The sequence below is a fragment of the Saccopteryx leptura genome, chromosome 10 (assembly GCF_036850995.1).
Source record: "Saccopteryx leptura isolate mSacLep1 chromosome 10, mSacLep1_pri_phased_curated, whole genome shotgun sequence".
NCBI classification, from domain to species: Eukaryota; Metazoa; Chordata; class Mammalia; order Chiroptera; family Emballonuridae; genus Saccopteryx; species Saccopteryx leptura.
The window spans coordinates 79,972,867-80,000,712 of NC_089512.1; the positions used below are offsets into that span (position 1 = coordinate 79,972,867).

The following is a 27,846-nucleotide window of genomic DNA, read 5'->3' on the forward strand; positions in this document are numbered from 1 at the left end:
CCCCCCACATCTTTTCTTTAGTTTGTACACCTGGTCTGCTCCCTGCTTCCACTGTGATGAATTCCTTCTTCCTCCCCTGCTGAACTTCTTTTCAGTCTTGCTAATGCCACCCTCTCCAGCCCTGTCTCCTGGCCACATGGCAGCCAGGTAGCAGGAGACAAGATGGGCCTAGCCTGCACCACCTGCCTTTGCTCCCTTGAAGATGGTCCCAGACCCCGCTGAGTCTAGCCTAGGCTGCCCACCCTCTTTACTCCAACATTTGACCATGTTCCTAAGTAATAAGATCTTGGGCACGTACAGTGTTTCCCAAATTTCATTCATTCCAATTCTGTCATTATTTTTCTCATCTTGTGCACCACCTAGGATGTTATTTACCTTTTACTTGATTTACTTTTTACATTTTAGCTCATTTATCTTTATATTGTAGTCTCAATGAAACACAAGTATTACTATAATTATAAATTAAGCATAAAAATAAATATATAAAAAAAGCAATGCCGATAAATTCCAGCTCTGCACAGTGGAGTCCTGTGGCTGCAAGACTGAGGTGCATTCTCGTTTTATTGGCTATCCCTAGCAAGGCATTTAATTTCAAGACTGAACTGAGACTCTCCATTTGGCCTATTTGAAAGGATAAAGAGCATAAGCTACAGAGGGATTCAATGTAGATCACGTAAAAATATCTTAAACAGGCAAATGATTCCCATCCTTAGAAAACAGCAGTGGAAGCCAGAATTGAAACCTAGAGCAAGCGGATGCCAGCCCTGCTCCAGCCCCTCGGCCATTGCTCCTCATTGCTCCCCAGGCACATGGAGAAGAGAGGCACGTGTGGGAAAGCCAGAGCCAGCTTCCCTAGGGACAAGACCACACTCTGTGCCTGGCTGGAGGACACCAGGCAGGAAGGCCTGCACCGTACCACACCTCCTCGCCTCCCACAGGCACACTTAGTTTCTACGTGATTGGATTTCTTTACAATGATTCCTTCTCCTGGGAGGCCACGTGTTAAAGGCTTGACCTTAACACTTAATTTGCCACTAGTCTTCCTTAAAAAACAAACATATTGCAAAAAAGAATGTGCAAACCTATATCCAGAGATGCCCTGTATAGGAAAATGGATTATACTAGAAAAAAAGCTGCTCTCTGCTGAACATTTGGTATGGAAATATCTAGCAAACCGTTCAGTCAGTAGCAAACCCTGTTCCATATCTTCTCTATGTATAAACCCAGATTAATCCTCTGCAGACAGGACTGCCATAGGACCACAAAGATAAACATTCCAAAACTATCAACTGCTTCCTTTTCCTCTTGAAGCCATCAGAGCATCGACATTAGGTTAATTATGTAGACGGATTCTCTTGATCTTCTCACATAACCCTGCAGGATTCTCTGGACACTCTCTGCATCCTTTGCCCAGCAGAAAATTACTTTAAATTGCATATTCTTAAACAATAGAGGAAAACAGATATTATCTTCACCCCACACAGGTAAAGCCAATTGCTGAATGAAGCTGCAGTTGTCTCACTCTCCACTTGACAGATCCCTGCTGAGGTTGGAATGCACTGCATCCCCATACACTGGGCTGAGTGCGGAGAAGGGTTCTGCCATGGCTCTTTGAGTCTGTGTCCTAAATCACATTAGATGAGAGTGGGTCTGCATTTCATACCTAATCTCATATTTTGCCTGGAGAATAATCATTATTTAGGCACTTAATACTTGGTTTTGCTGCCCCTATACCCATGTTACATTTCCTACTGAATTTTAAGGCAATGATGTACTAGTGAGGGAAGATTTTATCATCATCCTGTCCCCATCCCCACCCCATGTTGAAAGTGAGTGGGGTGTGTTGTTTGTAAAATATGCAAGCAGTGCCCCTAACTCTGAAAAGGTGTCAGAGCAGGGCAGGTTTCCACACTGCTGTGTCAGCAGACTTCATTTGTAATTCATCAGCTCTCCTCTGAGTGTGCCATTATTTTATAGATAATTGGTTGCCGCTCATTTACTCATAACAGAGCCGTTATTTCAAAGCAACTGAGTCAGCCCAAAACAACATTATTAATAGTTACAGATACACTGTCAAGGCAAAATTTTGACACTGGCATTTTTGAAAAATCACCATGATTTCAGCCACTGAACCATACGTATCAAAATCATGAACAGCTGAGGTGAACAAGAAAGAACAGGTTTGCTCTGGTCATTGAATCATATCTTTTAAAATCTATCCTAGCAGCCTGGAAAAATCCTCAATCTTCTCAGAGAGGGTCTATTCTCAGCACAGTAGCTTACAATGGGAAAGGCACAGGGAGCAGATTATCGTACTTATGTTGTCTCTGGGGAGGGAAAGAATTAACTTCAGTTCATTGACCAGTTCATCCTAAACCAACCAGGTAATCCCTACATGGGGATATTATCAATACCAATGAATGTGTTTGCTGGCCCTGGCCAGTTTTCCCAGTGGATAGAGCATTGGCCTGGCATATAGATGCGTTCAATCCTTGGTCTCAGCTCACAAGAGAAGCAACCATCTGCTTCTCCCCCACAATCTCCCCCTTCTCTCCCTTTTCCCCTCCTGCAGCCAGTGGCTCAACTGGTTGAGCATGGCCCTAGGCACTGAGAATGGCTCAGTTGGTCCCAGTGCATCAGCCTCAGGTACTAAAAAGAGCTTGGTACTTGAGCATCAGCCCCAGATAATGGTTGCCAGGCAGATTCTGGCTGGGGTGCATGTGGGAGTCTGTCTATTTCCCCTCCTATCACTTAAGAAGAAAACAAAACAAAGAGTATGCCAGCGCTCTTTCACCAGTCTCCAAATTGTTAAGATAAAGGTTTTCTTTAGCTTAAAGCAGTGGTCCCCAACCTTTTTTGGGCCACGGACTGGTTTAATATCAGAAAATATTTTCACAGACTGGCCTTTTAGGGTGGGACAGATAAATGTATCACGTGACCAAGACAAGCGTCAAGAATGAGTCTTAGATGGATGTAACAGAGGAAATCTGGTCATTTTTTTAAAAATAAAACATCGTTCAGACTTAAATACATATACATAAAATGGAAATAATGTAAGTTATTTATTCTTTCTCTGTGGACCGGTACCAAATGGCCCACTGACTGGTACCGGTTTGCGGCGTGGGGGTTGGGGACCACTGGCTTAAAGTATAAGAGAAGATTCCTTAACGCCAGTGATACTTTAATATATTCAAAGGCTCTTTACCAACAAAAGGACCCATCATCTTTTTTTTTTTTTTTTTTTTGTATTTTTCTGAAGCTGGAAACGGAGAGACAGTCAGACAGACTCCAGCATGCGACCGACCGGGATCCACCGGGCACGCCCATCAGGGGGCGATGCTCTGCCCACCAGGGGGCGATGCTCTGCCCCTCCGGGGCATTGCTCTTCCACGACCAGAGCCACTCTAGCGCCTGAGGCAGAGGCCAAGGAGCCATCCCCAGCGCCCGGGCCATCTTTGCTTCAATGGAGCCTCAGCTGCGGGAGGGGAAGAGAGAGACAGAGAGGAAGGAGAGGGGGAGGGGTGGAGGAGCAGATGGGAGCTTCTCCTGTGTGCCCTGGCCGGGAATCAAACCTGGGACTTCTGCACGCCAGGCCGACACTCTACCACTGAGCCAACCAGCCAGGGCCAGGACCCATCATCTTAAACACAACAAGAGAAAAGATTTCAGTTTGCTTTTTTCTTCCTCTCCTGTGCACATTTCTACAGTGTTGTGCTTTCCTCTTATTATGTAGACTGTTCTTACAGAACAGAATTTCAGTAGCAAGGAATTATAGAGTCAATTATTTGGATTAGATACATATAAATTAAGTCCCTCTGGCCTAAGTGGGGATTATAAACCTCAAAACTATGGAGATTTTAGAAATAATGAAATCTAATGTCCCATTAAATGAATTATTTCATGATAGCCGAAAAGACTAACCATCTGGTTATACACTAAAAAAACCTGCCATTAATAAAAGTTGTATGGGGGTGTGTGTGTCCAAAATGGGTTTTATGTTTAGTTTGATTATTTTAAAAATGTTTCCCCATTCTCTAACTTGTGTCCAATAATTCAGGTAGAAGATTAACAAAGGCCATTGATGGCTAAAGAGTATACAGAACTGTCTGTTGAGATTGAGTCCAGTCCTGTGGTTCATTTTAACACTATGAGTCTCCGAACTACATGATCCATCAGCACAGAATCCTTTTCATACAAGTGTAATCCAAATGCCAAAAATAATTTTAAGAGTTTCAAGCTGTACTTGCATCACCATCATCACCTTCTTCTTCGTCCTCATCTCATTACCAGAAATGAATAACTTAACATACATCAATCTGCACTCTCTTATATGACAAAAAACCTTTGAAAAATATCTACCCACTCCCAAGACCTTTTTATCTTTCTGTCCTTGCCTCTCTACACACCGTGTTGTCCTTTCCCATTACTTTTCTGTCTTTGTCTTTGTCTCTGCCAGAAAGGAGGGTGGGGGAAACAAACTATCCTGGAGGTCATGGGAATTGAATGTGAAGAAAGGCTATAAAAATTCACCTTTATAATCTGTAACCTGTCCTTTAATATAGTATTTATACAGTTTTTCCCATCCTGTGCCTAAAATGTCCTTCAGTCCCTCCTGTGTACGTGCTGCATTGATTTGACTTTCCAAAGTCATCCAGCAAGTTATCCTGGAGGCACAAGGTCAATCTATTAGGATACGTGAGCAAAAGCAGCTCTAAGTTGTGTTCCTGGTTCTAATAGTTCTCTGATGATCCAAAAGACACTGCAGTATGTTCAGCTACCTCTAATTTATCATGAAGAGTGAGCAGTGGAGACTGTGAGTGTCTTATTTATCAAACTGAAGTCCAAAAACTGGAAGGAAGAGAGGGTAGGAACTAAGAAAAGAATATTTAGAGAATTAAAATATTCCACTGAAGCTGCTCCTTTCAATGGTGTTAGTAAAATTAAATGCTAGCCCAATTCTTTGCAATGCACCCTTTCTTTTTCCTCTTTCCCTTCTTTTCTCTGTCATGGGTGAGATGGGACATGTTCTTTGGAGAGGACAGGCAGTATACCAAGACAAAGGAAAAAAAAACAGGGCTGAGGAAGTCATCTTGGGAACACATCTTCACTTTACTGTACCCAACTGCTTTAGGCGATGAATGCCTGCCACCCTCTCTGTTCTCCTCAGACCCCAATGAACAGACCTATTTTGGCTCACTATTACCATTTTGAAACCCTATTATAAGACAATTCTTGTTTCCCTACTAGGGCTCTTTAAATAATCTTGAATCAAGAAAAAATAATGTCAAGTGGAGGGTAATGTCCCTGTAAAGCAAATGACTATCCTGAATTTTACACAGAACTTTCTAGAATGTGCTTTGAAAAGAAAACACTGGTGAAAATTAGGTTACTTGCCAAAAAAGAAATCTACTTTTCAATACTAGTTATAACACCAGGCATATCCACCACCAAATAAAAATATAAAAGACATTCTGGAATCTGCTAATAATTATGTCTGCTACTTTGTTTTTTACTCTCAGTGGAAATGTTTTTAAATAATTTATAGGGCCCCTCCATCAAATTGCCACTAAACTTACTCTCTGAACTTGGACATATCACTCTTTTATACCTCACTTTCCCTATCTCTGAATTACTACAATGAAAAGCATTTTAATTATATCCTAGGGTTATTATAAGGATAACACAAAGCAATGGTTAGGAAATGCATTAGCAAAAGCATCTCTGAAGTCTGCTTTTTTTTGTATTTAATACTTCTCTGAAAATCCAAAAGACATTTCATGATCTGCTACCTTCAATTTATCATGAATGGTGAGCAATGGAGACCGCAAGTGTTCATTAGCTATGCCAATATGTAGACTTATTATTTTCCTTATAATTTATGTTATATTTTGAAGATGATAAATTATTTAAATGTTCAGTCCATAAGAAATTAGTTTAAACAGAAATGAAAGAATAAAACCTGTAGGGAAGGAGTTTTCAGACTACCAAAGAATAAGAGTGATTTCTGCTTCTGTTACTAACAGAATAATATAAGTCAAACTTTCCACTCTGTTCAACTAGAAAAATTGTACAGAGTATAGAAAAAGATCTGTTAAAGATAACAAGGTAGCAAAATATATATATAGTCAAAATTGAGAAGAGGCTAGAAACTCAGAGAGGAGCCCAGTATTTGGGGCTGATTTTTCCATTGGAAAGGCATATAGAAATAAAACAATAAAAGCTACGTTGCCAGTGGTAGAGTGGGGATACAAAGATCTGAAAAAGCAATATGCTTGGAGAAAGAATGAGCCAGATGTAAACCAGCCCTGGATACCAGCCCTGGATACCAGCTGCAGCCCAATTACAAATCATCTAGGAAATTGAGCAAGTCTTAGTCCCAGGAACTGAAATAAGGTAATTTCAAATTGCTAATCCCGTTAAGTTTCTGGCAGAAGCAAAGAAAAAACAATCATCTTTGGAAGAAATAATACCATCCAAAATCTTAAATTATTTCTACAATTTTTTTTTCAAACAGAATGCCCCATACAGGAGTATGTGTATCTACATATACCACAGCATATGAAGAGACAAGTCAACACAAATAAGAGTAGAATCACAGGGCACCTAAAATTAAAATAAGACATAGTCATTATAATAACTATGTTTATTTTGTTTCTAGATAGAAAAGACAAGATTAAGAAAATTTTCAGCAAAGAGCTGAGGTCTATAAAAAAGATACAGATAATGTGATACAACACTAATAGAAATTCTAGAATTGGTCTAGCCTGTGGTGGTTCAGTGGATAGAATATTGACCTGGAATGCTGAGGTTGTTGGTTCAAAACCCTGGGCTTGGCCCTGGCTTGGCTGGCTCAATGGTAAAGAGTCAGCTCGGTGTGTGGAAGTCCCAGGTTCAATTCTCAGGTCACACAAGAGAAGTGCCCATCTGCTTCTCCACCCCTCCCCCTCTCCTTTATGTCTCTTCCTTCCCCTCCTGCAGCCAAGGCTCCATTGGAGCAAAATTGGCCCGGGCACTGAGGATGTCTCCAGGGCCTCCACCTCAGGTGCTAGAATGGCTCTGGTTGCAATAGAGCAATGAACCAGAAGGGCAGCGCATCGCCCCCTTATGGGGATGGTGGGTGGATCCTAGTTGGGCGCATGTGGGAGTCTATCTCTCTGCCTCCCTGTTTCTCACTTCAGAAAAATACAAAAAACAAAACAAAACAAAACAAAAAAATCCTGGGCTTACTGGGTCAAAGCACATATAACAGCAATCAATGAACAACTAAAGTTAAGCAACTATGAGCTTCTCATTTTTCCCTCCTCTCCTTTCTCTGTAAAATCAATAAATAAAATATTAAAAATTCTAAAACTGAAAACTAAAGTAACCCAATGAATGAATTAGTAGCATATTTTTATAGCCAAAAAATGAATTAGTGAACTTAATGTTGTTTTATAAAAATATTCAGAATACACCATGAAGAAATGAAAGCAGAGTAGGAAAATCTATGAGAGAATTGTTAGAAAACAGGCTACACTGAGAAAATCTAATAGATATTTATTCACAATTCCAAAACAGAGTTCAAATGGAAGGTATATTTTATAAAGATAATCTGAGAATTTTTCAAAACTGGCAAAAGCACCCATCCAAAAAATCAATAGCACTCCAAACTCAGGGGTAGTAGAATCCTGAACTAGACACATGAAAAAACTGCAGAAAATCAAAGGCAAAGGGTAACTTCTTTGACTTAATAGTTAAAAAATAAACTTTCCAAGGGGTAATAGATGAAAGGCAACAACAGCAATAACAACAACAACAAAAAGCCCAGAGAATATCAGAAGTCCATGGAATGACATCTTTACAGAGCTGAAAGAATATCACTGCCAATCTAGATTCCCGTACCCAGTTAAATTATTCCTATAGAATGAAGATGAAATGAACTTATTTTCTGACAAAAGCTGAGAGACTCTATCACCATCAGACTCATTCAAAAGGCATTCTAAATAAGAAATCAAAGGAAATTAGAAACAAGTTTGAACTGAATAAAGAAAACTAAAACTTGAGGATGTAACTAAATGTGTGTTTTAGAGAATAATTTAAATAATGACATATGCATTTATTGGAAGAAAATAAAAGCTGAAAGTCAATTTGCTAAACATCTTTCTGGAAACTGCAGTCATTAAAAAGACAAAGAGTATATAATGAATAATTTTAACCCAATAAATTTGAAAATTGGGATTAAGTTGATAAATTTCTATAAAACATACAGTTTTACCAAACTCACACAAAGTAAAATAGAAAATATAAATAATTTGATACTTATTAAAGATATTAAACCTTAATTAAAACCCTTTCCACAAAGATAAACATCAGGCTAAGATAGCTTTATAGGAAATTCATAAGATTCTTGATGAAAATCTTATAACTTTTGGAGCAAATTCTGCAAGAGAAGTGACAAATAAAACAACTTTTCCACTTTTCATTTGTTGTATGGATTGCCTAGCATGTGAATCTGACAATAACCTAATAGAAAGGAAATCTACAGACTAATTGTACATGCAAACACAGATGACAAAATCCTAAAATATATCAGATAGATAGACAAATAGGCAGATTATTTTTGTGCATGTACAATTCATGAAAGGGATAATACATTATGACCAATGCAACATTGATTGCATATTACTATCAAGCAATGTCTTTCACCAGACAAATAGATGAGAAAATAATAGGATCATCTCAGTAAATGCATAAAATAATGTTAATCAAATTCAATATCCAACTTAATAAATATAAAAGTTCTAGAAAAACTAGAACTATAAGGGAATTATTTAATTAAAGTTGAAATGTTGAAAAATATTCATCTGTGATTATAAATGTAATAATATTCACTATTAGCATTGCTGTTTCACAATGTAATCAAGGTCTTAGCTAGTACAATAAGTCAAGAAGAGTAAATAAAAGGTAGAGTATTAGAAAGGAATAAAACTGTCATTATTTGTAGATAATATGTATGCAAAAAACAGTTGACTCTACTGAGAACCAATTAGAATTAATCAGTAAACTCAGCAAGGCCTCTGAATATAAGATCAGTACATGTTAAATTTTAATTATTCCAAATCAGCCACTGCATTAGTCAGCTTAGGCTTCCAACAAAATACTATAGACTGAGTGGCTTATACAACAGACATGTATTTTTCATAGTTCTGGAGATTGGAAGTTCAAGATCAGGTTGTCAGCATGGTCTAATTCCCATGATCCCTCTCCCTGGCTTGTAGACATCCACCTTCTCACTGTGTCCTGCCATGGAGGAAAGAGAGCAAGCCTTAGTTTCAATCTTTTTGTAAGGACAATAATACTGTCATGAGGGCTCTACCCTTGGGACATCATCCAAACCTAACTACCACCTGAAGATCTTATATTACTATTACACTGGTGATTAGGCCTTCAACACATGAAGTTGGGAGACACACAAACATCCTGTCCACAACACCCAAGAAATTAGAGAACTGTAAAAAAATAAAATAAAAAAATAAAGTTAGCTTATATTAACATCAGAAATCAAAATTCTAAAAATAAAGATATGTAGGTTTCTAGGCAGAAGACTATAAAATGTTATTAAAAGGCATTAAAAATGAATTATATAAATGGAGAGATGAATCGCTCAATTTTATAGACTCAATTCTCCTCAAACTGACTTACAAATTTAATGCAATTCAAATAAAAATTCCCACAGGTTTTTTTGTGTTCTTTTTTTGGTGAAAATTGACAAGTTGATTTTCAAATGCTTACGGAAGTGTAGCCAAAGACTATTAAAATGACAAGATAGAGGCATAGCACATCTTACTAAACAGAATAGTACTACAAGGCTACAAAAAGTTAAGAGGGCATGGTATTGGTATGAGGATAAATAGACTGATAGGATAAAATAGAAAGTCTAGACACAGATCCAAGCATATAGAAACACTTCATTTATGCTAAAAACAACATTGTGGAGGTTTGGGAAAAGGAAAATCTTTTCAGTGAATGGTTCTGGGGAAAGAGAATATCCATGTGGGAACCTAATGAAACTGTACCCTACCTCACACCATATGCAGAATTCAATTTCTGGTGGATTGTGATTCAGAATGTGAAGTGTAAAAGATTACGGCATTTAGAAGATAATATAGGAGGATATCTTCATGATCTGACAATAGAAAAAGAGTTTTACAATAGGACACAAAAAGAATTACCATGAAAACATTGATAAAATTAAATACATTCAAATTGAGAAATTTTGTTTATCAAAAATACCATTAATAGAAAAGACAAGACAGAGTGGGGGAGGGTATCGGTCACATAGATATCCACCAAACCAGAATCCAGAAGATCCCTTTTTAATAACCTTGCAAATCAATGAGAAAATGTCAATAACCCAGTAGAAAGTATAAAAAGATTTAAACAGGTACTTCATAAAAAGTAGGTATCAAAAGAGCCAATACTCTTGAGTCATCAGGGAACTATAAACTTACACAATTAAATACCACTGTACACACATCACAATAGCCAACACTTTAAAAGACTGATAACATCAAGTGTTTTCAAGCATGTGGAACCACAGAAACACAAAACAACACATACTGTGTGATTGCATTCATGTAAAGTTCAAATCAGGCAAAACTAAATTACAGTGTTTACAGATACATTCATTTCAAGGATAAAATTATATGGGAGAACAAGGAAACAGGCACCATATCAAGAGCCCAATAATGGACCTTTGTGGGGGAGGCAGGAAGGGATTGTGATTAGAAAGGAACTGTAGGGTGGATGGTAGAAGGAGGCTGATGGCCCTGGCCGGTTGGCTCAGTGGTAGAGCATCAGCCCAAGTGTGTGGAAGTCCCGGGTTTGATTTCTGGCCAGGGCATCCAGGAGAAGTGTCCATCTGCTTCTCCACCCTTCCCCTCTCCTTTCTCTTTCTCTCTTCCCCTCCCGCAGCCAAGACTCCATTGGGGCAATGTTAACCTGAGCGCTGAGGATGGCTCCATGGCCTCCGCCTCAGGTGCTAGAATGGCTCCAGTTGCAATGGAGCAATGCCCTAGATGGGCAGAGAATCGCCCCCTAGTGGGCATGCCAGGTAGATCCTTCTCGGGCGCATATGGGAGTCTGTCTGTCTCCCTGTTTCTCACTTTAAAAAAATACAAAAAAAAAAAAAAAAAGAAAAAGAAGAGGGCTGGCACTGTTCTAGTCCTTACTGTGGCGGTTGTGAAATATGTTTGTTTTATATTAATTATGAAAGCCATATATTATACACACACACACACACATACATGTGTGTGTGTGTGTGTGTGTGTGTGTATCTGTGTGTATGTATTTCTGTACTTTTCTGTGGTATTACATTTCACCATAAAAAGGACTAAAAATAAATCAGATAAGTGAAAAATTTTAAATTAAGGACAAAAGAAAGGAAGGAAGAGATTGATTTTAATGAGCAGTCTAATAGCTGGCTGAATATTCAATTATTCCATAAAAAGCTTAAACAAAAAAGAATAATCGCTACATATAATCTTTACAAACACTGCTAAGATATCAGTCAGCTCTGCCCCTCTTGGCCATCCTTCCTGACTTATAGTGAGCCACACTAGCCAGCCATTATTATTCCAGGAACTGAGTAACAGAGATCACCACAGACAGGATGCTTTATTATTAATCATTCTTAATGATACCACTTATGAAGAGCTTATTATGAGCAAACACTACCAAGCACTTTATAAGCTTTCTTCCAATTAAACCCCACAAAAACCCTGTTAGAGTGTCCCAGTTTTCAGAAGCTGAAACTGAGATATAGGTCACTCGCTATAGGGCTTGCCCAAGGACTCTCAGGTTCCATCTCAAAAGTCAGGGTCCAGTCCAGGCAGTCTGGCTCTGGAGCCCACATTTACCTTTATACTAATTGATAGGTCTCTGTTTAGAAATGTCCTTCTGCTTAAGCTCTAGCTAACTGAAGACAAGAGTTGTAAAATAAAGCTGGGGTGCAAGCATACTCTTGCTTCTTCACAAACTTCAGAAAAAGAGACAAGCATTTAGTGATTCCTATGTTGGGGCTTTGTAAAGATCACTTGATCCCGTCATTACAACCATCTGCTGAAGAGACAGCACTCTCCCATGTGTCCCTATAAAACACAGTTAGAGACTGAATATTTGCCTGAAAGCTAACACTGCATTTGATGAACAGGAGTGAATCAGGGCTAATCAACCTTGGGCCATCATGCATTAGATTTTGCATTCCTGGGATCAGTGAGGACTCCCAGGGGCTCCATTCAAGATCTTTCAGTTAGGGCTTCCTCTGGAGACAGGGGTTTTCACCAAGATTCTGCCATTTGTTCAGATATGAGCAGAAACTAGGATGGGCTGTGACAGACAATCCAAAGATGGGGTCTGGGTAGGTGACCCAAGCCCAAGCAATGAGAGTTCTTCCCTATCATTTGGTGTGTGGATAGAGGAAAGCCCTTGAAGGGGTGATGGAAACTTGAGGGTCCCAGCAGTCATTTTGGTCCTTCCTAGAAGAAGTCTGATACAGGAGAAAGTCACAGAGTGATGTGAGACAGAAGGTAAAGGGAGGGATGAGCTCCTGCATCTGCCCTATCCTCCACAACTATTGAATAAATAGGAAGTTACTTTTCTCCCAGGCTCGTGTGAAATGGGGTTTCCTTCCTTGCCATTAAGGGCCATGGCTACTACAATACATGGGTATAGACTACTTGCCTCCTGAAGGACATTCTTAACCTTGAGGTTCTTAAACTCAGTCACCATTTGTTGCAATCCTGCTTTAAACCACGCAACAATAGGTGAAGTCCATCCCCGCCCTGGAGGAGTGGATTGTGGATCTAAAACAATAAGGCTGTTTCAAGAACAAGGGAGCCTGTACGAGCTCTGCACAAGTGCAATGTCAATGGTACCTGTGAGCAAATTGATTCCTCAGCCTTATCCCACTGTAACGTAGTTGACTTTGTGTCAATTTTGTCTAACCCCCATGCCCACACACAATTACATGCCCTCCAAGAGCCACCCCGAGGTCTAGGATTAGCAATCAATTTTAATGTGTATTTAAGAGATTTTTCAAAGTGTTCAAGTCAGTGTGTAAGATGAAAGATCACGTAATAATTAAAGCATTAAAAGAACCCAATTGAGGATTCCCTCTCCGCCAGCAGATATTGTTAGGTCAAGAAGGTCTATAAAAACTGCCAGATCATTTTCACTGCTTTAAGACAAGCAAAAATGGCTTTGAATGTAATTAAGTGTTCTGCACCATTTTTCTTCTGCTAACGCTATACATCTCATTTCCAGGGAGGCCCACAAAAAGTTTAGAACGATTGCCATTCTGTGCTACAGACAGATGATGTGGTCTTGCTTTGAAGGAGTGAAAGCTCACACTGAAGCTTGAATTGTGTTTTAATTAGATATGATAAGCCAGAGCCACAGCTATGGGAAAGGGAGGCTTCCTCACAGGCAGACCAGTCTTAGCACTGTGGGGCTCTGGGCTGTTCTTAGAACTCTGCTCCTTTCTTACCCAGTCTCTCTGGTGGCTCTTGCAGACTTCAAAGTTAACAGAGTAGAACAGGGAATACGCCTAATGTAGTAAATCAGCATTTATCTTTGACACCTCTATCAAAGCTCTGCTTTATTAATCTCCTCCCAAGGATCTGGTATCTATCGAGGCAGTTTTATTTTTCTTTTAAGGTGGAAGATCTTGTGTGTGGTTAATTTTAATTCCTTTAATCCTTTACAAAAATGAGGCTCAATGGTGCAAATTTAAAAGAAAATTCTTTTCAGTAAAACCTAAGCACTCCCTTTGTTCTGGGTAAGCTTTCATGATGCTATAGTTAAACACATAACTTCTTCATACAGAATATCATAGTCAACTGCTGGCTGTGTATCTCAAAATACATATCTATACCTTAAATTCACCAGAAGTCATAGAGAAGAATGAACTCATTAAAATAGAAAGTGTATTAAGATTAAGATCCTTTTAAATGGGAAGCCAGCTCATGACCCTCCTCCACACTTTGGAAAGCTTGCCAGCCACAGTGAAGATCTAAGATAAAACCTAGACCAGGGGTCTCAAACTCAACTCAGCATGTGGGCCGCAGAGCAAGATCACAGCCGTTCCGTGGGCCACACTAGGTCTACAAAAGGCAACTGTTATGCAACACTTTTCTCACTGCAGTTGAAAACAAAAAAAAATCAGTACAAGCACAATCGTACATGCAGTTTACTCAGTGTCACAAAACAACCAGAAACTGTAGTTCGCATCACAACTGCTGTTAACTAAGCTAATATCTAGCTAGGATGCTAGAGAAATGAAAAATACAAGTAGGCCCCTAGGCTTACTTAATTTTATCCAAAATATTTTGAACTTCGTGGATTAGTCTGCGGGCTGCACAAAATTGTTCGGCGGGCCGCATGCAGCCCGCGGGCCGCGAGTTTGAGACCCCTGCCCTAGACTGTCTCCCCTGAGTCGCCCCACCCCCAATGCCCTCCAGCCTTCTTGCTTCCTTGCTGTTAGATCACTTCAAACAGCCCCACCCTGGGGCCCTGGCACCTCTTGGCTCCCTCTTTCTGAATTCTCTCCTCCTTCCACTCAGCACTTGACTTACATGTCGCCTGCTCAGAAAGGCTGTGTACATTAGTGCTCCTGTGCACTGTGGAAAGGAGGATGATCTCTGGAATGAAGCAGATCTGGTTTGAGCCCTGCACTTCCTCACTGTGTGAGTTTCCTCAGCTATAAACAGGCTGTGGTATCTGTTTCATGGGGCCAAGGTGGAGACAGTGAGGTTTCCATAAGTAAGACTGTAAACACGTAAACACACACACACACACACACACACACACACACACACACACACATCCTGTAGCACAGGAGCTGGCTGATAGATGCTCTGGACAGGTGGCTTTTCCTTCCCACACAGGAAAATATCTGCCTAGCACAGCCTCAGGGCCTCTCTCTTGTTCCAGTTAAGCCTTTGAGCTACTGTCCACCATGGAGTGGGAGCTGGTCTCTGGTGGGAAGGAGCCACTGGCTTCGGTCCTTATCTCCTGGACCATCTGACTGAGTTTTGGAGACTAGATGAGCCTGTAGCCATCTTGTAGGGCACATTTATATATCTCTGCAAATATATTTTCAGGGGACCCTTCCTGGAAAAAATTACCCCCAAGTCTCAAAAGTGACTAATCAGTCATCTGCTATCAGTGGGACTTTCCCATCAGCCAGCTGCCAGCTTCTTTAGGCTGGAAGGGAATTTAAAGAGCATATAATTCAACCTACTGTTTAACAAAGGAAGACTATGGTCCAGAGAGCAGATATAACTTACCTAGGTTCATTTGGTGACAATATAGGCTTAAAACTTGGACCCTTGTATTTACAATCTCTATCTGAATACACATAGAGAAAGACCCATCGAGATTTCCCTGTATGGACTGCTGATGCCTCTGTGGGTGACTTGTCTTTTCACAATCTGCATCTTTGTCTTTTCACAATCTGCATTTTATTCACTGGAATCTCAGGATAAGCAGGTTGATGTGAATTACTTTCTATTCCAAATAGCCTTCGACTATGTTTTCTTTCCTTTCTTTCTTTTTTCTTTCTTTCTTTCTTTCTTTCTTTCTTTCTTTCTTTCTTTCTTTCTTTCTTTCTTTCTTTCTTTCTTTCTTTCTTTCTTTCTCTCTCTCTCTCTCTCTCTCTTTCTTTCTTTCTTTCTTTCTTTCTTTCTTTCTTTCTTTCTTTCTTATTCTCTCTTTGTTTCTCTCTCTTTTTTTGTGATCTAATAGACTTTATTAGTCAATTTATTAATCAGTCAGCACCCCATCTAGCAACTAGAAGGTACTCTGAATCAACTGTGTTTTCTTGCTAGTTTTCAACCCATGATCAATTGGTCCCAAGTATAATTTAAACATAATTCAGATTGGCCTATTTATGAGCAGCTGAAGTAAACCATAACTTACTCAACCATATATTTAGTGCTCAAAATATAGTATTTAAAGACTTCATCTTTTTTTTTTTTTTGTATTCTTTCAGTTAGATGCAGGGATGCAGTCAGACAGACTCCTTCATGCGCCTGACCAGGATCCACCTGGCATGCTCACCAGGGGGCAATGCTCTGCCCATCTGGGGCATCGCTCTGTTGCAACCAGAGCCATTCTAGCGCCTGAGGTAGAGGCCATGGAGCCATCCTCAGTGCCCAGGCCAACTTTACTTCAATGGAGCCTTGGCTGCAGGAGGGGAAGAGAGAGAAAGAGAGGAAGGAGAGGGGAAAGGGTGGAGAAGCAGATGGGCACTTCTCCTGTGTGCCCTCATCGGGAATTGAACCTGGAACTTCCAAATGCTTGGGCCAACACTCTACCACTGAGCCAACCAGCCAGGGCCCTTAAAGATTTCATCTTTATGTTTTTGATGAAAGGCCCTGCTCCAGGCAATATACTTCTACCCATTAGCCTAGGGACTTTTTTTATTGTAATATATGCTTACTACAAGGCAAGAAGAACAGATATATATATATATATATATATATATTATTATTATTATTATTATTTTTGTATTTTTCTGAAGCTAGAAACGGGAAGAGACAGTCAGACAGACTCCCGCATGCTCCCGACCGGGATCCACCGGGCACGCCCACCAGGGGGCGACGCTCTGCCTACCAGGGGGCGATGCTCTGCCCCTCCGGGGCGTCGCTCTGCTGCGACCAGAGCCACTCTAGCACCTGGGGCAGAGGCCAAGGAGCCATCCCCAGTAGCCGGGCCATCTTTGCTCCAATGGAGCCTTGGCTGCGGGAGGGGAAGAGAGAGACAGAGAGGAAGGAGAGGGGGAGGGGTGGAGAAGCAGATGGGCGCTTCTCCTGTGTGCCCTGGTCGGGAATCGAACCCGGGACTTCTGCATGCCAGGCCGACACTCTACCACTGAGCCAACCGGCCAGGGCATATATTTCAGTACTTTTTAAATGGCAGAGAGGAAATAATTATAATAACCCCATTTGGCTGTTAAGTGTGCTAAACCCTGACAAACTCTCAATGTGATGATCCTTGAGTGTTTATCTATAATCCCTTAGCAAGTGCACATTTTACACCTGCAGAGTTGTACACACTGCAGACACAAGCACATTAATTAAATAACACACTCAGCAAACTCTCAGAGTCATTAATTATCAAAGGTGGCCTGCTCCATTCTTGGCTCTAGTATTCTATCACAACTGGAGCACACACTGGAGTGAAGGGATGTGCTGGAGGAAGGTCACCCTCAAAGCATGAGAGAAAGAGGCTGCCAGACGAGGTAAATGACAAAGCATGCCTGCCTTTTAGCTTTTCCTTCTTTGGAGAGTTTGAGGGAAGGGAAAGGGTTTCAAATTGTAGGAACTTTCTCAAAATTAGTTTCTCTCATGAAAGACTCAAGTAAATATAAAGTAATCCTTTTTCATTTCGACTGATTTTCTGGGAAAGGTAATATCAGCTGAAGATTTAGAGACAAATAAAGCCTGTTCTTCTTAAGCTCCATCAGAACAAGGAAGCCTTTTAGGGAGTCTTTGTTAGGCACAGACATGGAGAAGTGATTTAAGTGGGGCCAACATGGAAGACAGAAGCCTTTCTGGCTTCAGTGGGCCACCAAGCACATGCCCGAGGACGAGCCCGAATGTGGTGGGAGGGCTTGCTCTGTTCTCCCTCCTCACGCCCACCACCCAGCCCCAAGGTCAGCTTGCCTTCTCTTGCCAGGATACCACAGGGTAGAGGAAGAGATGAGCCCTGCAGGGCTGCAGTGAACCACCCACAATGACAAGCTGGGCAATCATTGTTCTTGCATGTTCCCCGTTCTTCATGTTTGATTTAGTCCTTCAAAGTCAACACAATGCTGAGTCTGTGGCCACTCCATAAAGGACAGCACCAGTCTCAGTGCTGTCCCCACCTGAGGCGGCTGACTACACGGTGTCCAGAGCTGCTTTCTTTGTTCTTACGGACATGTATTTGGAGGATTGGGAAAACAGACCCTGTTTAACAGGAAGTTGAACACTTTCCCTCACAAGAGGTTATGTTTTAATCAGCATGTGTGACCTGTCACAGAGAAATAGTTGTGATTTAGAAATCTTGCTGGGAAGTTGCCCTGCTCCCTGGAGTCCAGCCCCACAGCACTGGTTTCTGGCCACTGCACTTGGGGTGACCCTTCCTGTCTCTAGGCAGGACAGTCACGTTGCCCTGGAGACAGGAATCAGAGTGGCTGTCTGACCCTTGCCATCTCTCCCCCACCTCCACCTGTACCCACTTTTTGTAAGAGATTGCCAACAGAGGCTTTTGTGATTTCTGAGTCCAGTTTCTTAAGAAAAAGCTGAAAAGCAGAGGTCAGGGCACCTGCCCTTAGAAAATTGCTCACCTTGTTTTTAGTGTGAGCTGAATGATTTTCCACAGCTGTCTGCCTCTAGCCTGCTAGGAACTATGTTTCTTTTAAAAGAAGGGAGTTGTTACAGAGGAGTTTTATCAGATGTTGGGGAATGTGATTACTTGCTTCTAAAACAATTTCTGTGTCAGTCCTGGTATGGATGCAAAGCAGGTCATTTTTGTTCTTCTCGTGGGCAAGAATCACTGCCTGTGAAGGACAACACTTGTCCTATTTGTGCGGCTCTGAGACGAGTGCAGAAAACAACCTCACTAGAGGCTGGATATTTGCAGCTGAAGCCGACTGGACCCTGTCTCCAGCACCCGGACTCGCCCGTTATAGGGAGCTCACTGTGGGACTGGACCCTGTCTCCAGCACCCGGACTCGCCCGTTATAGGGAGCTCACTGTGGGGCTGGACCCTGTCTCCAGCACCTGGACTCGCCCGTTATAGGGAGCTCACTGTGGGGCTGGACCGAGGAGACGGGCTGGACCCTGTCTCCAGCACCCGGACTCGCCCGTTATAGGGAGCTCACTGTGGGGCTGGACCGAGGAGACGGGCTGGACCCTGTCTCCAGCACCCGGACTCGCCCGTTATAGGGAGCTCACTGTGGGACTGGACCCTGTCTCCAGCACCCGGACTCGCCCGTTATAGGGAGCTCACTGTGGGACTGGACCCTGTCTCCAGCACCCGGACTCGCCCGTTATAGGGAGCTCACTGTGGGACTGGACCCTGTCTCCAGCACCCGGACTCGCCCGTTATAGGGAGCTCACTGTGGGGCTGGACCCTGTCTCCAGCACCCGGACTCGCCCGTTATAGGGAGCTCACTGTGGGGCTGGACCGAGGAGACGGGCTGGACCCTGTCTCCAGCACCTGGACTCGCCCGTTATAGGGAGCTCACTGTGGGGCTGGACCGAGGAGACGGGCTGGACCCTCTTGCCATCACATCGCACAGAATGGTTCCCCTCAGGGCCCAGTCCATACTCCAGACTGGCTGGATCAGAGTCTCTGGAGTTAGGATGGAGGCAGGGCAGTTTTTAGACCTTCCCAGGTGATTCCAACGAGTAGCCATGTTGAAAAGACCACCTTAAGGAAACAGAAGAAAAGCCTGTTGAGTTTTTGTCCCAAATCGGCCTTTTACACCATGAAGTTACCATCCGTTTTCAGCTGCAGTAGACAGAGGCATTACTATATTTTCTTAGCTTTGAAGCAGCAGAGGCCTAAACACATATAAGAGGAATGGAGCAAGGGGCAGGGGCCCTCCATATGCATGTTTAGTAAAAAGATGTTGCCTTGAGTGTATGCAGAGGCTGATCAGACCTGTTGAAAACAGGGGATTCTGCCCCTTCTTTTGTAGAGAAAGAATCTACCCAGCCTCATGGCACCTGCCTGTTCCAGGAGAAGTCGGGTGGTTCTGTTTGTCCAGCGGTTGCATCCCTTTGGTACTTCTGCTTTTACCCTGTTCTCTGAACCATGATGGCAAAATGCAAATTGATTTCAAAGACTATCTTGAAGGTTTCAGGGAGAGATGAATGAAATCACAGTGCATACTATACAGCAAACCATACTTAAAAATCAAACTTTCTACATTAGACATTGTTGTTTTCCTTCCAAACGCAAAGCTCCTCTCTCCAAAAGTCTGGAGCAGTGACACTTCCCTCTGCCTTCATCCACTACTCTGCAAAGCAGACACTGACAATGTGCTTCATTGTACGGCCTGTTCTTTCTCAAGCCTGGCCTTGCAGGGTAAGGGGACAGTCAGTTCATCTGCCACTATGTCTATCAGGAACATAAGAGTTGAAAAGCAGATGTTCATTACCATGTTCACAACACCGGTCCAACTTCAGACATCCTGGGCTCTCTGTTCTCACAACTCTGAGAGCCCGCCTTCTCTGCACTGCCCGCTGGCTGCTGCTGATCCACTGCAGTGCTTCGCCTTGCACCAGGCCACTGCTGATCCACTGCAGCGCCTTGCACCAGGCCGCTGCTGATCCACTGCAGCGCCTTGCACCAGGCCGCTGCTGATCCACTGCAGCGCCTTGCACCAGGCCGCTGCTGATCCACTGCAGCGCCTTGCACCAGGCCGCTGCTGATCCACAGCAGCGCCTTGCACCAGGCCGCTGCTGATCCACTGCAGCGCCTTGCACCAGGCTGCTGCTGATCCACTGCAGCGCTTCGCCTTGCACCAGGCCGCTGCTGATCCACTGCAGCGCTTCGCCTTGCACCAGGCCGCTGCTGATCCACTGCAGCGCTTCACCTTGCACCAGGCCGCTGCTGATCCACAGCAGCGCCTTGCACCAGGCCGCTGCTGATCCACTGCAGCGCTTCGCCTTGCACCAGGCCGCTGCTGATCCACAGCAGCGCCTTGCACCAGGCTGCTGCTGATCCACTGCAGCGCCTTGCACCAGGCCGCTGCTGATCCACTGCAGTGCCTTGCACCAGGCTGCTGCTGATCCACTGCAGCGCCTTGCACCAGGCTGCTGCTGATCCACTGCAGCGCTTCACCTTGCGCCAGGCTGCTGCTGATCCACTGCAGTGCCTTGCACCAGGCTGCTGCTGATCCACTGCAGCGCTTCACCTTGCACCAGGCTGCTGCTGATCCACTGCAGCGCTTCACCTTGCACCAGGCTGCTGCTGATCCACCGCAGCGCTTCACCTTGCACCAGGCTGCTGCTGATCCACTGCAGCGCCTTGCACCAGGCTGCTGCCAATCCACTGCAGCGCTTCACCTTGCACCAGGCTGCTGCTGATCCACCGCAGCGCTTCACCTTGCACCAGGCTGCTGCTGATCCACTGCAGCACTTCACCTTGCACCAGGCTGCTGCCGATCCACTGCAGCGCTTCGCCTTGCACCAGGTGTTTCCCCAGATGGGCTGGAAGTACCTTGAGAATATCATTGTTCACCTCTTTGCACACTACTCCCAGCCTTACTCACATGTCAATAAATACTTTTGTTGAGCTGCCCAGATAGCATTGAAAACACTGCTGTCTAAAAGTGGCAGCAAAAGAAACTAGAGACAGGAAGAAGGGCTGTGAGATCTGACCAGACTTAGGAAGATAAGGACCTTGCCCAGAGGGAAGCACCCTCTCTGATAATGAGGCCAAACCTCCCCTGTGCAGCTATATCCTGACACGCACTTGCCTCCACACTCAAGGAACTCTGTGGCCTGCTGGTGCCGACTGGCCATGCAGTAGGGAAGACATAACAATAGTGACAACAGAGGCTCACATTAGTGAGTACTTATAGAGCACTCACAAAACACTGTTACAAGTGCTTTTCTGTAGTAACCACTCAACAGTTCTCTCTGCACCCCAACAGTGTAGGTTTCAGGTTTCACAGTGCCCAGGGGTGCACAGCCAGCACTGGGCAAGGCTGGACTTCAGGCCCACATCTGGTCAAAGCCAACTTGCTCACTCGCTGTACCCTGGCAGGAAAAGTAAACTCTGCTTCTCACAAGCTTGCAGGCATGATGGAGAAAAGAAACTGCTGAGGACAGAGCCTTAAGAAGCTCTACCAACAGATCGATGTCAAGGCTGTGTGAGGGATGGCCACAGAAGCGCTGCGTGGGGTGGGGGCAGGCAGAAGGTCTGCTTAGGATGGAGAGAGGAATCGTGGAGGCTCGGAAGTTACAGGGCTGTTGCGGGAAGGGCAGATGTGGGAAGTCACATGGGGCCACAACATTCAAAAGACCAAAAATACAACTGAAGGAAACTTTCCTAGGACATAAATCTGTCCTCGACAGGCAAGGCAGAGGAAGAGAAAGGGTACATCCATTTTCAGGCCTGTACAGGTGCCTCTGACTTCAAGGACAAGGGCAAATGATAAGTGATTGGGAGATGACCTGTGTGTCTAGACAAGATGGGTGGTGTCGGGCACAACAGGGGATGATCCCAGTGTCATAAGGAATGAGACGGGTCCCCTGCTCCAAGGGGTGCCCGTGGACTGGTGCATACTCCCCACTCTCCACCCTCCCTCACAGACATCAGCGGGTCTCAGGGGAATGGAGTCTAAGCTCAGAGGTGAAGGCTGAAGCAGAAGCGACTCGACTTCCATGCTGTGGATTAGAGAAGGGAACAGATGGGAGTTCTAAAGGGAGCCCCTGCCTGTCCTTGGCTCTGACTTTGTGATGAACTTATAGAAAAAGGGACGGGCAAGGCTCACCGAGGGCTCTCTCCATGCACGGAGGCTGACATGCCTGCCATCACCCAGCTGGGCTGAATGGGGCCTTTTGAGTTTCCCCTGACTTCACACTGGAACCAGCAGGGGGGTGGGTCTTTGCACCTAAGCCTTCCGGGAGTGTTGCCCTCCAAGCCACATATAGCAAACAGTGAGTGAGTGAGCAGCAACGTAAGTCTTCACTGCAGCCCTGCAGACACTGAGGGGGCCGTGTGCTTCCTAGCGCGCACTTCGGGGACTCTTCCTGCTTCACCCCTGTGGCGGGTCCCCAAGCAGCTCCCAGTGCCCTGGCTTCCAGTCTCCCCCAGACATGAAACCTGGCCCATAAACCTCTCATCCTTCTGTCCTACTGCACTTTCTCTCTGCTGTGACGCTCTGCAATTCCCAATGCCCTCCAGCTGGGGCCCCTTCCCGAGCACCCACTTCTGACTCCTCTCATTATGGCCCAGAAGCCAAGGCTCCGGCAGCTCCTCTTTTGGTGTCAGAGCTGAGAAGTGTATCTCTATGATATAGGTATTTCTTTCCAAATAAGATGAACACCTCACCACCAGCACTACCACTGCCACCATTTCTATTGTATGAGAAGAAATCAGTGGTGTGAGACTGGGCCCAGGTCCTCAAGGTGACTAGGCTTTACAGCAAAGCTGATGGAGCCTGCTATACACTAGCACTGTCATTCCCCGAGTTCAGGTGCCGAGAACCTCAGACTCACGTGAAGAGCTTGTTAGGAAGCTCCCTCCAGATTTCTGGCCCTCTTTCCGGGCATGTTGAGTCAGAATGTGGGGGAGAGACTCCAGAAATGCGTGTTTGAACAAGCTCACTAGGTAATACTATTAATGGCTGTGTTTGAGAACCTAATCTTACCTACCAGGCTATGGGCACATGCCGTAGGAAGTGTGGGGACCAAGAAGGAACAGGCAGCAGCAGGGTTGGAGCCACCTACTTTACAAAACCTTCCTACAACAGTATGGCTTCTTGTACAATGTTAATGGCAATACAACAGAGTAGCAGTAAGCAAACTTACAATTTATTTATTGCCAAGACTTAAAAATTTCTATCACTTCTAACTTAAGTTTCTGTTTTTATGTTCCATCATTTCCAGGCATGAAAAGTGACTTGAACAAATCCCAAGGCACGAGGCAATGGGCCTCGCTCTCCAGGCTCTGCGGCCTTGGGAATGAAGCTAAGCAGACTTTATTACAGCCTGAGATTCTGCAGCCTTTTGCAAAGCATTTTATTATACTTCTGGAAGCCAATGGGGCTATGTTTCAATCACGATGACTGACAGGCTAACTTCAAAACAACGGCATCAGCAGCCTTTCCCCTCTTCCTGGTCTCTGTACTTAGAACCCTTTCTAAATGGTCCCTTGGCCTGGATGGAAATAAAGTGGCAGTTAAAATATTTATCTCATGTGTTGGCTAACTTAAAAATTGATATTTTCGGGCCTCTGAAAGGTACAACTGAGGTAGTCAATCTTTTAGAATTACTATGCTTCTGTAAAACAAAGGTATGATAAGGATGAGAGCAGATTTAGAGAGTTTCTATTCTGGTAAGATACAAGAACAGAAATGTACAACCTTTCCTTGGTCATATTCTTCTCCTGCAGAGAGGCAGAAATGAAAAAACTTAAGATAGCCAAGTAGCTCCGGAAACAGACAAATACTGCAGTGACCAGACAGCGGCCGGGCTGTGTGAGTGGCCGGAAGGGAAGGGAAGGGAGTGGGAGAGCTCTCAGTATTGTCTTAGAAAGCTCACCCCTTGCCTGTAATAATCAATTTCTTCATCGGAGGATGACAGAAGTAGGCCCTTTCTTCCTGTTATATTAATAAAAGGAGGATCAGAGGTTATAGAGAAAAAACAAAACACATTAATAGCACTGCTACAAAGAACCAAAAGCAGAAATTTTCTTTTCATGAAAAATCTCTGAGAATCCCTTTGGCTTATAGGCCATGCTCTGAACCCAAAACCATGAACAACATGCTGTTTCCTGGGACTTCTGCAACAAATGATCACATACTGGGTGGCTTAAAGCAACAGGAGTGTGTTCTCTCGCAGTTCCAGAGTCCAGACAGCCAGAATCGGGCACAGCCTACTCGCTCTGGAGGCCCGGGAGCAGTCTGCCTGAGCTGCGGGGGCTGCCACAGGCCTCAGCACCACTTCCATCTCGGCCTCTGTCTTCCCATCTTCCCAGGCCTCCACTTCTGTGTGTCCAAGGGTGTTCGTCATTGGATAACCCTGGGCGATATCCTCAAGATCTTAATATCTTTAACATAAGTACATCTACATTTTTCAAAATAAGATAACATTCACAGGTTCCAGGAAGTTGAGATGGGCTTTTTTTTTTTGGTTTTTTTTTTTTTTTTTTTTTTTTGAGCACAGACGCTACTCAATCTCCTACTCGGGGGATTTGGCCTTTGACTGTTTCTGATCCAGCGTAAGACTGAATTGCATCCCATTTCAAATCTTACTTGTCTTTGTCAAAGCCCTATTTATTTGCAGTGATTGAAGGGGTCCTGTTGTGACTGGGATGCCCTCCAGATCCCAAGCCTAGTCTGGGATGCTTTCTTCTCAGCTGAAGGTAAAACGCCCACAGTGTGAACCGGCTGTGCTCAGACATTAACTGTCAGTGAGGGAAGACGGCAAGCACTGCCATTTCACCCCGCTCAAGGACTGCTGACCAGGTCAAACACTGATCCCATCTCAGCTGAAAGCAAATGCCATCAGGATGCCTACCCCCACCTCTCAGGCTAATTCCACTTAACTCGCTGGCTTTCAATCAAAGAAGTAAATAAATAGTCACTGACAGAACGGTGAGTTGGTTTCACACCGTGAGCCTACCTGCACTTTGACTGCTATTATGTCTGCAGTTAAAACCCTACAGGAACCCCTCCTGCCTGTCCCCCCGTGATGTCCTCATTCAGGCTCTTCCTGTAACACCGCCATGATTGCAGGCTGTGGGCACAGAAGGCCGGCCCCAGCCCTGCTTCCACACCAGCTCCACAGGCCCATGCTTAGCTGGAAGGCACGAAGGCCCTGCGAGGACTGTCTGGAGTTCCTTCCCATGTGCTGAGAACTAACAAAGCCTCCTGATACCAACAGGGGAGAAAGACTATTACTCCTTTTGCTAAAGTGGTCTGGCCTGAACTGAAAAATACAAAAGGCAACAGAGAGCAAAGCTTAAGTCAGAACAAGGTCCCTAGCAATAGCCTTCCTTTCCTCTCTAATTTCTCCTTAGGCATAAATACCCTCTAGGTGTTCCAGTTTTTCTCAGGAGCTGGAGACCTGCTAGTGTTAGCATAAATAGTAGATCACTTAGAGGTATTTATGTGGGCCCGTTTCTCTTACACTGGTCCCTCTCTTTATTGAAAACATTAGAAGGAAGGTGTCTTCTGTTTAACTCTAGGCCCTTCCTTACCTATATTGCTCCAGCCACAATCAACACAGAGATTGCGGAAGAGAATGATACTCTATTTTTGGCAAGGAGCTTGAAAGAACCTTTCCCCATTATCTTTACCGCAGCTAACCCAAAGTTACAGAACAATACTTCTTAAGCCCTGTTAGTGTTTTCAGACTGTAAGAAGGGGCTTTGTGTCTTTTTTTTATTATTGATTTTAATTTATTATGTTTACATAGATTCTAGTGTTGCCCGAAATGCATCCCCCCTCCCCTGTATTCCCCTCAACATCTCCCTTATGCCCTCCCTCCTAAGAAAAGGCTTTGTGCCTTAATGAGCAGCAGCCACTCCCTCTAGCCTCCTCCGTTTCCATGCTTGGATCCCTGGTCTGGCGTGGGCCTGCTCCTTCCCGTGGTCTGCATCTTCTAAATGTGCCTCCCCAACATGCTGGGGAGAGAAGGAAATGAACTTTTGTTGTATGTTTATTGTAGATATTTTTGCAAATGTTGTTTTATTTAATCTGCACAAAAGCCTTAGATGACACACATGGAAAGTTAGACTGAGAAAACTTAAGTGACTGGCTCAAGGTCATAAGAGTTGGTAACAGATAGGTTGGGGGTCAGCTCAGGTCTGATTCCCAAAGGCTATATATGCTCTTTGGAGAAGAATTGTAACCGAAGACACTCAGCAAATTTAATAAATACTTTTCTCAATTTTCTCCTGAATTGTCTATTGAGTTGGCAGGTTGGTCCTCTGTATTGATGTTCAGAGAAAAAGGGGGAGGGACCATTAAGGAAAGTTAGAAAATACAATACGTTCTCAAGGTGAAAGTGTCCCTCTAGTCATGTAAATGAAGACAATTAATGGCATTCCTATAATGGAACAACATATGGGAAGGTGTTACTAAACATGCTTACTATAAACTGGGAGGCAAATGTGTTCGCCAAAAGGTTAATAATTACGTATCTTAGAAATAAAATGAAATAAAATAATTAACATATGATTACCTAATGATAGGGATGAAAAAATAGGTCAGTCTTACTTGGAAACACCAACCTTTAAGCATAATCACACATTTGCAGTTCATTTCAACTCAAAACATCTTGATCACCTACTGTGAATCAAAGGCTACAGCTAAGCAGCCAAAAGTGAAGTTGCAGGAGATGCAGCCAGGAAGTGGAGTAGCCGGGGGCCACAGAGGATGGGAAGGGCAGGGTTCGGGAAGTGGAGTAGCTGGGGGCCACAGAGGATGAGAAGGGCAGGGCTCAGGAAGTGGAGTAGCCGGGGGCCACAGAGGATGGGAAGGGCAGGGCTCGGGAAGTGGAGTAGCTGGGGGCCACAGAGGATGGGAAAGGCAGGGCTCAGAAAGTGGAGTAGCCGGGGGCCACAGAGGATGAGAAGGGCAGGGCTCAGGAAGTGGAGTAGCCGGGGGCTACAGAGGATGGGAAGGGCAGGGCTCGGGAAGTGGAGTAGCTGGGGGCCACAGAGGATGGGAAAGGCAGGGCTCAGGAAGTGGAGTAGCCGGGGGCCACAGAGGATGGGAAGGGCAGGGCTCAGGAAGTGGAGTAGCCGGGGGCCACAGAGGATGGGAAGGGCAGGGCTCGGGAAGTGGAGTAGCCGGGGGCCACAGAGGATGGGAAGGGCAGGGCTCGGGAAGTGGAGTAGCTGGGGGCCACAGAGGATGGGAAGGGCAGGGCTCAGGAAGTGGAGTAGCTGGGGGCCACAGAGGATGGGAAAGGCAGGGCTCAGAAAGTGGAGTAGCCGGGGGCCACAGAGGACGGGAAGGGCAAAGCTCGGAAAGTGGAGTAGCCGGGGGCCACAGAGGATGGGAAGGGCAAAGCTCGGAAAGTGGAGTAGCCGGGGGCCACAGAGGATGGGAAGGGCAGGGCTCGGGAAGTGGAG

At 44.3% G+C, this 27,846-nt stretch overlaps 1 protein-coding gene across 1 annotated transcript in view; it reads left to right on the top strand.

Moving 5' to 3' along the window:
- FHIT (fragile histidine triad diadenosine triphosphatase) overlaps positions 1–23,937 on the top strand; it is a 1,908,162-nt gene extending 1,884,225 nt beyond the window's left edge. Inside the window, exon 10 of the mRNA XM_066350737.1 lies at positions 23,652–23,937. The gene's annotated coding sequence lies outside the window, so the exon portion shown is untranslated. The remainder of the gene's footprint in view (positions 1–23,651) is intronic.
- Positions 23,938–27,846: the final 3,909 nt, after the last annotated feature.